Source organism: Canis lupus, chromosome 14 (assembly GCF_048164855.1).
Source record: "Canis lupus baileyi chromosome 14, mCanLup2.hap1, whole genome shotgun sequence".
Classification (NCBI taxonomy): domain Eukaryota; kingdom Metazoa; phylum Chordata; class Mammalia; order Carnivora; family Canidae; genus Canis; species Canis lupus.
In genome coordinates this window covers 44099244-44111612 of record NC_132851.1, presented here as the reverse complement: position 1 = coordinate 44111612, position 12369 = coordinate 44099244, and the positions used below count along the sequence as shown (strand labels likewise).

Sequence of the window (12369 nt, the reverse complement as noted above, 5' to 3'; positions counted from 1 at the left end):
AGTAAGAAGGCAATTTATTTAAAGTCCACATGGCCACCCCGATTATATTCTTACTGTCGGATATAAACTTAACTTTTGCTCTTTCAAGGAGCCCGGGATCCTTATAGCCAGGGCACACTGAAATTATTCAAACTATCCTATGCTAACCATACTGCATTACCCATTCGTTCTAATGAAAACAATAAAAGATCTGGCCCTTACTTTTCCCTGGCCCCTTTGGCCTCCTGGTCAACACTGGTGCTAGTTCTATAAGGCATAAAACTATATGCTTCTTTTGGGAGGAATTGTAATGAACATAAAATTCTGAGTACTTTTTAAAACACGCATTAACTTCACTGCTATAAATGAGTCCAACTGGTATTAATACTGATAGAAAAAGGGCCAAAATTACATTATATTTCCTTGGGAAAAAAAAGAAAAGAAATGCTGAATGGTAGCATATACTTTATCTAAAACTCTATTTTTGCACAAAATTCTATCAACAAGAAGGACAAATTCAATTAGATAGGAAACATCCCCAGGCTAGAAGATAGAACCTTAGGGTTTTCGGTTCTGATTTTGTTTTGTTTTGTCTGAACTCTGCCATTAACAAATAATGTGTTCTTGAGTAAATCAAATATAGCTCTACTCACTTTCCTCTTTTGTCTGATAGCACAGTGACATTTGTCCTCTCCATTTGACAGGATATCTCTGAGTAACGTTTCCGCAGGCATTTATTGAAACTCTACAATGTGGCAACAACTTGCTAGACCACCAAGTACAAAGATGAATGAGCTTGACACCTACCATTAAAGAAAATGAAAATTATAGGTAAATGTGCCTTGGAGAGTTAAAACAGTTATATAAGTTTGAAGTAATTTTTGTCATTATCACTTTTATTACCTGCAAATTAATATTCTGATAAAATGTGAACAAAGGTTTCATACATGAAGATTTCCCAGGAACCTGGGAGGCTCTGCATTAAATCCAACTAATAAATGCAAGAAAATAATGAATACACTGTTTCTAAAAGAACATACAGTGGGAGACAAGGGACTAAAAGACCCCTGTATAGGATCTGGAACAGTACACCATACTGCTTGCTCCCAGATCTGATTGACTCTGCATAGCGTGACCCAAGATCCTTTCTTAGACACTCTCAAATTTTACATTATCTGTATTCTCTGCGTAAAAGGGTGTCTCTGCCCATTACAGTGCAAAAGGGCTTTTTTCCCTTGTGTATCCCAATTCTACAGATTTTTTTCTAAACCATGTGATGTTTTCTCCTCTCACACATAAAAGGTAGGTATTGCAAAATGGTACTAAATGTATATGTGTAATCACACATAGTCACTAAATATGTGCATTAAAATATTAAATATTATTGAAATAATATTTGGAAATAATTTATAAATTGTATAGACCTTATTTTTTTAGAAGTTTATGAATTATGACTTTATTATTCATGCAAACAATGCCAATCTATCAACAACACACTCAGACACGCACAGTAATTAAATTCAGCCATCTGTGATATTTTGCCAAGTTTTGTCGCATAAAAACTATAGCTTTACACATATTAAACAAAAGAAAATTATAAAACATTTAACAATATTCTCAGGGATAATTATAACCACATAATAAAGAGATTTAAAAAGTTAGTAACTGATTTTCTTTGGTGAGATGAGGACTATTAATTATTCTCCCACCCCAATATCCTGATTTTTTAAATTCTCTTTTATATAGAAGGATGATAGCATTTAAAAGAGTGTTTTAAAAATGTACTTTTTAATTTATTTCCCCCAAATTGTATTTTATTTTGGGCATTTAAAAATAAATTCTGTAGAATGTACCTTAAGATATTACAGTAAGCAGAAAAAAACTTTTCTTAATAAGTTATATTCAAAAAATGGAAAGGAGGGTATAAGAAAAAGTTATTTAAGCATATAGTTCTTGAAGCCTCAGCATTATGTAACTGAACTTTCAAAAATATATTTAACCTGAATTTTTGGAACTTCCACCATTTGATTATAGCTAATACGGGTGATATTTACCCAAATCAAGTTTGACTTGATTCTTCTTGCCCATAATGCTGCATATTTATTTCTAAGATGTAATCTATGCTAAATTTGAGGAAACACACAAAAATGTTTATTTTTAGGATCTAGTCACCTAATTGAATCTTAATATCAGTTTTCCTGTTTTGGAGGTATAACTCTATAATTCATGTAAGAAATTATTACACATTTTTCATATTCCCTCATATACAAAAGTTTATTTTCTGAATATCATTGTCTACAATCAAAATGCAGATATTGTAATTTAATAATTTATCTCTAAGCTAATTCATCTTTTTAATTTTATCTTGCATCATTATTGCATTTTCCATAAATACAATCTTAAATCTTTTATTTTTAATATCTTTTTCATATTTTAGAAAAAGATTTACTTATTTATTTTAGAGAGATGGAGAGAGAGAGCGAGAACACGGAGGGTGAAGGGCAGAAGGAGAGAATCTTCAAGCCGACTCCCCACTAAGCACAGAGCCCACAGCCTCGCGGGGCTGGATCCCACCACCAATGCAATCATGACCTGAGCTGAACCAAGAACTGGACCTTTAACCAACTGAACCACCCAGGCGTCCCTTTTACATTTTTTTAAATGAAAATATAGTTGACAATGTTACATTAGTTTCAGAGACACAGCACAGTGATTCAACAACTCACTCCATGACTTATTCATATCATAACTGAATTAAAATATTTTAATAATAAAAAGACTTTCCCTACTAATGACTTAAAAAAAAAACCTATTAAAATACAAAATGCATCGGGGCACCCTGGGTAGCTCAGTCAGTTAAGTATCCAGCTCTTAATGTCACCTCAGGTCATGATCTCAAGGTGTGAGATCGAGCCCTGCTTTGGGCTTCATGTTCAGAGTGGGGCCTGCTTAAAATTTTCTTTCTCTCTGCCCCAGCTCTCTCTTTCTCTAAAATAATAATTTAATAAGTCTTTAAAAAATTCAAAATCCATCATAGCAAAACAGATAATAAACTGCATACTCCTTTAGAAAAGGAGTCACTTATTTAATATTACCTTATGGAATGATACTTTTTCATACTTTCATAAGCACTTGATCTTAGCCAAAAGGCCAAGAAGCGATCATCATACTTTCATAAAAAAAAAATAAGTTAAGCCAAAATTTTGAATTACTAAATTAGACTTTAGGTATCAGTCATATATTTCATACTAAAGTTTTCCAATCTTCCTTCCCAAACTTTCAGAATATTATTTGGTTTGGGGGAGAAAGACTTCTAGCAGGATTTTAAGAATTAGAGCAAGAAAGTGGCTCGCTTTGTGCCAAGAGCTTCTCTTCAATATCTTTATTGCTTTATTGAATGGAGATGGAGGCAGCAATATGGTTGGGGATGCAGCTTGGATACATTTCTTGAAGATGCAGCCCCAAATCACTTCATATGAGGATAAGACTTTTGTGAATTTTTAGACAATGACATAGATGGAGTACTAATAACTTGGGGGCGTAGAGGTACCGTTATCCTCCTGTTGACAGTGCCACTTACTTCTTTCCAGAGTCACAGAGAATAGGTCCTGAGGACAATCACAAAAGGCTATCTATTTTTCAGTTTGATAGCAAGAATAAATAATCTGAAGCTAAGTCATCTCTTATGCACAGTGCTAAATAAGAAAAGAAAGAAAAATATTCTGCAAAATTGGCAAGCAGCAATGGGGACGTGTAACGCCTTTGACTGAAAGGTAGAACAAAAAGGGCTGTCTTGATAAATTCGTATGTTTGGTTATAATTTATTTTCCCATATTGGTAATGGCATAGCCCTAGATTACAGAGTTATGAATTAGAGAAGTATGATATCCTATTCATTCATTTATTAATTCAATCAACAACATATTATTGACTGCCTAATGTTTCCTTCCACTCTATACATTGAAATTACAATAAAGAAAAAGTCATAGCTCTTCATTGTAACTCATTTGCTGTAAAATATCGCAAAGAGATACAAAGACTTAAAAAGCTATAAATAATGTATTTCCACATATTTCCACATACATGCTTTGACCAGTTTAAGTACAAGAGGTTCTGGGAACACATAGAAGGAACAAATCTTATTCAGTCCTGGGAATTATTCATCTTTGATTTGCTTGAATAATTTGTGATAAAGATTAATTTCAAGTCTAGATGACTCAAATTATTGTTTTTAATAGCGTTAATATCCTCTAAATAGATAGGGCTATGCTGTAGGTAATTAGCGTCAGAACACTTGAATACAAAAAGTGTTTTTGTATTTTGACCTTAACAAAAACAGTTGTGAAACAATGAAGTCTGATGTCCCACTTTCAGACAGTAAGAATTCCTCACCTATACAAGAATATTTAATGATTCAAGAACCTCAACTAACCCCAAAAAAGACAAAGAAAAAGGATGCCACACAAGCACGTTTTCAGTGCTTAAACCAAAAATAAAGAGTAAATCTTGAAAACAACCAGAGTAAAAAAGAGACAATACACAAACGTCTCATCAGAAACTGAAAACACCAAAATACCGTAAACTCTTTAAAGTGCTGAAAGAGATAAAAAGCCATCCAAAATTTTAAACCCAGTAAAAGTACCCTCTAAAAATTTTATTTTTAAGTGAAGATTATCAGATAAGTGAGAGAATTAGTAACCAGCCGAACTCAACTACGAGATTCTTAAGCAACAGCGTAAAATGAAATACCAGACTTGGAAAAGAAGAGCACCAAAAATGGTATTTAACTTGATTAAACAAAAAATTTTTCTCTAAAACGTTCTAAAAAATGTTCCTTTATTCATAAACTTGATGCAAGTTTACAAAATTTGCTATACCTTGACAAATAACCTTTCAATGAAAACTAAGCCCAAAAAACAAAGCATGCCGAATGTACAGCTGTCAATCTGTTACCTATATGGATATTAGAGAATTCAGCAACATATTCACGACTTAGCTTTAGGTGTAGGAACCTTAATACTTTAAATAATTCTGCTTTGTCATTTGTTATCTGAGAAATTGGCAACCAGAATCTCATACAAATGTAACAAGTGAATAAGAATGCCAGAAAATATTTTCTACTTCCTCTGAACCAAAATAGAATAAAAATAAATTAAACACCCAATGCAAAAGCGCCAAGTCTCTCAGATGTGGTTTACAAAGTTAAATGCTGAATCTTAAAGCAAATGCCTAAGCGACACTTTTGAATTTTGTAGCTGGTTGGTGCAGGAAAATGTACTTTTGGATTTCTTTTTAAAACTATTTAATAAATGGAACTTACTTTTAAATAAAATTTCTTTTCTCCATGTAATTTCCTTAAAAGATAATTAAATTTTAAATAAAAATAACAGTAAAATGAGTTTATAGCAGATATTCAAATGACCATATGACTGTAACAGCAAGAAGAGTGTGAGGAAAATGAAAGTATAGTTTGTAAGTGCTATAAGCATGAAGATTTTATATATAGTGAGAAATAAAATGTGTAATTTCTTAAGTGAATTGAGATGTGGGGATAAATATACACTATTAATTCTAAGTAAATTCTAAGATGTTTACAATGCATCATGAAATACCTAAATGATAGGGAAAAAGGATAGTTGGATGGGTGGATAGATGATAGATAGATAGATAGATAGATAGATAGATAGATAGATTAGATAGATGATAGAATAAAAATAAAAAGGCCAATATAGAGACAGCAATGGAATATTGAAAAAAATCGACTGAAAAGTAGGCAAGAAAGTAGCAACTGAGAAACAAAAGTGGAATAGTCAAATGGAAAACCAAAGGTAAGATGTAATTATAATTTTATTACAAATGGACTACATCCTCCAAATGAAAGGGCAAGAGTATCATTCCTTGTGATAAACTTCCTACAATATAAGACATGCAGATGTATATATACCAGGCAGTTGGCTGAAATAGCAAAACAGATTTTATTTGATTTCTTGCAATATGGGAGGGAGACATCAGTACAGAACTGAGCTCAACTCTGAATACAATGAGGACAGCTAACGATTTCCGGCCAATGAGCAGAGTGATCAGTGGAAGGAAAACTACTAAGAGGACAAATCAAAAGTAGGGAGATTCTTGATGAACTGTCCTAACAGGATTATTGCCAACAACAGGCCAAAGACACAGACATCAACAGTGGGGTTGATGACCTTGATCGAATATCAAGGGTAGGAGGATTCCTGCTAAAATGACTTTGCAGGATTCTTTGCTAGAACTGAATTGGGCAGGTCAAGGGCAGGGCAGCCACTAAACCTGAGACATAGTCAAGAAGAGGGCTCAGATGATTGATTCTAAAGTTTGGCCAATCATTTGTACTTTAAAAATGTAAAAACAAAAGTAGGATGAAGTGAAATAAGTGATAAATCCATAAAATGTAAACAAAAGAGACATGGAAGTTTATGTGAAGGATAATGCAGCGATTAAAGTAGACTTTGAGAAACAGAATGTAATATGTTACAATGATAAATACATCAATCCATCAGGAAGACATAATTTGTTAAAAGCTTCAAAATAGAGGAAAAAATGCACAAAATGAAGAAAAGAGAAAAACAATCATTGTGAGAGATTTTAACATCCATTTCAGAGTACTACAATAAGTAGACAAAATTCAATAAGGCTATCAAACACCTGGTCAATACTATCAGCCAGATCGAGTCACATGTTTGATAGTCACTGCATATGATAATGAGAGATGTAGAAATAAATGAAATGAAAAGTTAAAAAAAAGTTTAGGGATCCCTGGGTGGCGCAGCGGTTTGGCGCCTGCCTTTGGCCCAGGGCGCGATCCTGGAGATCCGGGATCGAATCCCACATCGGGCTCCCGGTGCATGGAGCCTGCTTCTCCCTCTGCCTGTATCTCTGCGCCTCTCTCTCTCTCTCTGTGACTATCATAAATAAATAAAAATTAAAAAAAAAAAAAGTTTATAAGCCAATTTTTTTTTCGAAAAAAAAAAGATAACAAAATTGATGCTTTCCAACAAATTAAGAAAACAGTGGGGAAAATGCATATTACCAATATCAGGAATGGAAATGATCACTATGGATGCTATGCAAATTAGGGACTGTAATGAAAATTTATTAATCTATGTTCAACAATTTAGTTGACAGACACATTTCTTTAAAAAACACATTTAGCAAGCGTAATTCAAGAATACATGTTAAAAGTGAATAGTCACATATCTATTAAACAAATACGATTTTTATTTAAAGGGGAAAAAAGGGGCATCTGGGTGACTCGGCCATTTAAGTGTCTGACTCTTGATTTCTGTTTATGTCGTAATCTCAGAGTCCTGAGATCAAGCCCCAAGTGTTGGGCTCTGTGCTAAGTGTGGAGATTGCCTGAGATTCTCTTTCTCTCTCCCTCTGCTTCTCTTCCAACTTGCATGCTCTCAATCTCTCTAAAAAAAACATAAAATTAAATTTATAAAATAAAAATAAAAGGGAAAAAGTAAAACTATTTGCATTCAAAAATACTGAAATAAAATTTAAGCAAAATTTCAGGTAAATTTTTATACAAACGCTTTCATCAAGTACAGGGGGCAACACACTTCAGCTCACTGTGAAGTCAGCATAAGCCTGCTACTAAATTTAGCCCCATACATATATTACAAAAATAGAATAGAGACCAGAGGCCTAAAGAACACAAGTGCAAAAATCCTCAACAAAATTTCATTAAATAAAATCTAGTAATAATTGGTAATATTATGTCCCAGTGAGTTTCATCCCAGTAATAAAAGGTTACTTACATATTTGAAAATTAATCAACTTATATCAGTATTTTAACAAAATAAGAGATAAAGGACTCAAAACATTCATTGTAAAAATAAATCTGAATTCATCCATATTCATGATAAAATCACTAAGAAAATTACAACAGATGATAACCTCCTCATTTTACATAGAACTTTTATTAAAATATCAGATAGCCTCATATTAAAGGTAAGCTATTGAATATTTTCATACCATGTACATGATTCGGAAGACTCGATAGTGTTAAGATGTAAATTTTCCACAAATTGGCCTATAAATGCTATTTAACCATTACAGGATTATTTTTGGAAAGAATGATAAGCTGGTAGCAAAATTCAGATGAAAACTCCGTGGGCCTGGAATAGCTAAAATGAACTTGAAAAAAAGTTGAAGGATTTATACAGCCCAATTTCAAGACTATAAAGCTACAGACATTAAGATAGTAGTACAGTGATGAAAAGAGATAAGGATCAATGAAACAGAATTGACACCTTGAAAGAGAGTCACATGTCTCTGGCCAATTGATTTTCCAAAAAGGCTGTTAAGGAAATTCAGAGGAGAAATTATACTCTTTTCAAAATGGATACTCTTCAACAAATGGTGATAAAAGAATTGGACATCTATAATAATAATAAAAGAACCTCAGTCCCAGCTTCACATCATACTGAAAAACTAACTTTAAATTGGCCATAGACCTAAACTTAAAAGTGAAATCCAAAATACATCTAGAAGAAAACATAAGAAAAAAATCTTTAAAAATGGAACAGCACAAAAACACTATTAAAACAAGTGATGAATTAGACTTTGTAAAAAAGTTTTTTAATTCTATTTTCAAATGACACCAATAAAGGAATATAAAAACAAGCTACAGATGAGAAAATATTCAGATTGCAAATAAAGGACAAAGGACATGTATCTAGAATATATAAGGGACTCCTATAGGTCATTAATAAAAAGACGAGTAACATCATAAATACCTGGCAGATGACTTCTACAGGCATTTCACAAAAGAATATAAATGAAAGGCCAATGAGATAAAAAGATGTTCAATGGACGCAGTTTCATTTATGCAAGACGAATAAGTCCTAAAGATGTACTGTACAGCAGAGAGCCTACAGTTAATAATAGATTAACTAATTGATATAGTTAATAATCTATGTATTAAATACTTAAAAATTTGCCAAGAATGTGGATCTTATGTTGTGTTCCTTTCACAAAAAATAATTATAATAAACAAAGAGTTTAAGAGAAAACTTTTGGAGGCAATGAATATGTTGATGGAATAGACTTGTGATAGTTTCACAGACTTATATTTATCTCCCAATTGATCAATTTGTATACATTAAATTATGCACAGTTTTCTGAATATCAATCATACCTCAACAAAGTGGTTAAATATATATTCAAAACCATTAAAAGTTCAGGAAAAGTAAATTAAAACTCAATTCTCATTTCACACGCAAAAATTGCTAAAATAAAAATTGTTGGCAAGGACATGGAGCAGCTTGGTCCATCCTAAACTGCTGATCACAGTGTGAATATGGTACAACTACTTTGAAAACCAGTTTGGAAGATTGTTATAAATTTAGTCAGGCAGTAATTGTATAACCAGTCACTTTACTGCCAGGGATCTACCTAGCAGACTTATAAACATAGGTACACAAAAGTCCTATACCTAATTATTTATAACAAATTTGCTTGTAATATTCTAAATGTAATCAATTCAAGTTCCATGAACAGGTGAATAATAAACAAATTGTGATGAGGTAACACAAAGAAATACTGCTCAATGATAAGAAGGAATAATCAACTCATAACATGAACAAATCTCACAGGCAGTATGTTGATTAAAAGGAGCCGCTATCAGAGACTACTGTATATTTCTATTTATATGAATATTTAGAAGTGGCAAAAAACATCTATAGTGATAGAAATTAGGTTAATAGTTACCAGGGCAGGGGCACCCGGGTGGCTGAGTGGTTGAGCATCTGCCTTCGGCTCAGGGTATGATCCCGGGGTCCCAGGATCGAGTCCTTCATTGGGGTTCCCCACAGGGAGCCTGCTTCTCCCTCTGCCTATGTCCCTGCCTCTCTCTGTGTCTCTCACAAATAAATAAATAAAATATTTAAAAATTAAAAAAAATAGTTATCAGGGCAGAAGTTGAGTGGGGATTAAGTGCAGACAGGTGTCAGGAAACTTCCTGTTTTTTAAATCATGATGGAGGTGGTCATTATATTAGTGTATACATTTATCAAACTTTCTACCAAAAGTCATATGATTTATCATACCCATATTTATTTTGATAAAATTGATTATAAGAAAAACAGAAAAATCAAATAAATATTTATTTTCTTTTTATGTAAGAGATAAGAGTGAAAATTGGCTTGAATTAAAAATTATAAGTACATTTCATAACTTTATTATTTACCTTTAAATTGTTGTTATAATGCAGTCATACATGTTAAATTTCCCCGGTCATCTCCTGGTCACTAGGTTCCTCTTTTTTAACGAAATGTTAATGCCTAAGCACAATATTTTCTCCCATACTTTGGTTTTGAAGGCAATGATCTAATTTATTGTTCTCCATTTTCCTCAAGTCAAGCAGTAAAAACCTCCAAGTATCTTTCCCCAATCTATACAAAGTCCAGTTGTTATATCGTCCTTCTTATCCCTGGTCCTAGAAACAAGAAGCCACAAAACAATACTGGTAGTTAGAGAGTTAGAGCTAGTTAGAGAACACTGGTAAAAAAAAAAAATCAGAAGGACAGGAATCTGGCTATTGTTTCTTCTGACAAAACATTTCTTTAAGAAAGTGAAATACTTTGAGCCAAACAGCTAGTTTAAATGTGTTTAAAGTGCTGATATGCAAATGCAGCTACAAAGAGCAAAAGAATGGTGAGATACCAGTCAAAACGTGGAAGACTTTTCTAACAAAGCTTAAAATAGAAATAAATAAATAAATAAATAAATAAATAAATAAATAAATATACATTCATATATAAATATAATAATATATTATAAATATCATAATATATATTTATTTTATAAATATTATAATATAATGTTTATGATATTATAATGTATAAATATATTATACATATAAGTATATATAATATATATTTATATCAGTTGTCATTTAATGCCCTTGGCATCACAGAAAATGTCCAAGCGTTTAGGAATTGCATTAAAGAATTGTCATCTGACCAAACAGAATGGCAGTAGTCTCTGGGTTCAAACAGTATTAAGTTAGATACTGACTCAACAACTACTCCCCAGGTCATCTTGGAGACCTTAACTTCTTTGGGCTTCCTCCTCCCATATGTAGCATTGGATATCATCCTGGGTTGTTGTGAAGATTATATATAATACATGTGAACCATTTGGCCCTTATTATACTTTGTAACAATGATGTATAGGTGGAGATTTGCACTAAATTAGTTCGAAGTTCCTCTCTCATTCTAGATCTTATGATTCCAGACTTGCTGAGAGACCAGCCAAAATACTAACATTGGTAAAATGCAATTGTTTTTGTGCAATCACAATAATTACTTTAATCTTGTATTAATCAGGAGTCTGTAGAGAAACAGCACCAGGAGGGTGTGCATGTATGTGTGTATACAGAGAGAGAGACACACACACAGAAAGACAAAAAGACAGAGAGAACAAAGAAAGAAGGAAGACAAATGATGAACAAATTACGGACAGAGGAAGTCCCAAGGGGGAGCGGTAGGAGCTCTGTGTCCGTGCACACAATGACCATTTCAGCGTCAGCTAAGCATAGAGGACAAGACAATCAGACATCACAAGGAAAAACATCATTGGGAAGAATAGCTGCCAAAACGTTCCACTAATTAAAGCTCTTGGCTTCCTGCACATGCAGGAGAGGACAGGATGCAACAGCTTTTCTACTGAGCTTAATTTATTATAGAATTTGATGAAGATGTTCCTTGTCTTGGAATCAATAAGGCTTTAGGAATCATAAGGTTTTAAGTCTGCTGTTACTTATACATTCCTGCTCTTATTTTTAAAATGTTTAAAAATATTTCAAAGTTCAAATGGAAGAATGAATATATATATTTAAGCATAAAGTTAGATAAATGCAGATTAACTGTATTCGTTGAATGCAGGTATCCTCTGCGTCTTGTCACAGCCAGCCAGGCATTGTGCTAGTTGTGCTATGCAGATAGACAATGGGGGAGCTCACTGGATATGCATGGTGATAGATGCATAAATGGTTGTTTAGCAAATAATACTTTGTACTATGAACCATTGAACCTTTCTCACTTTTCATCTATTTGCCTCTTCTCCAATTATTCTTAGTCACCCATTATTCCTTGAGGAAAGTTAACATTTTGATAGGGGACGCCAAGAAGAACAATGGGGACAATATTTGGTTTTAATTTGTATTTTATTTGAGTGTGGGTTCTTCAGTACAGTAAAAGAAGGCCTAAGTGAATCAAGGGCTATGACAGACAAAGAATGCATAGAGAAAAGAAATTAAAATACTGCTCCAGACTCCCTAGACCCAGACGTACATCATCAGGGCTAAAGGAGAGGGGAGAAAATGTGACATATCTTAAGGGGAAA

The 12369-nt window shown here is 33.0% G+C and overlaps 1 long non-coding RNA gene across 3 annotated transcripts in view; it reads right to left on the bottom strand.

Annotated features, from left to right (window-relative positions):
* The window catches only part of LOC140603461 (uncharacterized), an 85725-nt gene that overhangs the window by 47414 nt on the left and 25942 nt on the right, over positions 1 to 12369 (bottom strand). For 2 of the 3 annotated variants that reach the window (XR_012006441.1, XR_012006443.1), the window contains exon 2: positions 633 to 782. This is a non-coding gene — a long non-coding RNA (uncharacterized lncRNA). Of the gene's footprint in view, positions 1 to 632; positions 783 to 10210; positions 10452 to 12369 lie in introns of those variants that run through there. The other variant, XR_012006442.1, reaches the window with a different exon arrangement.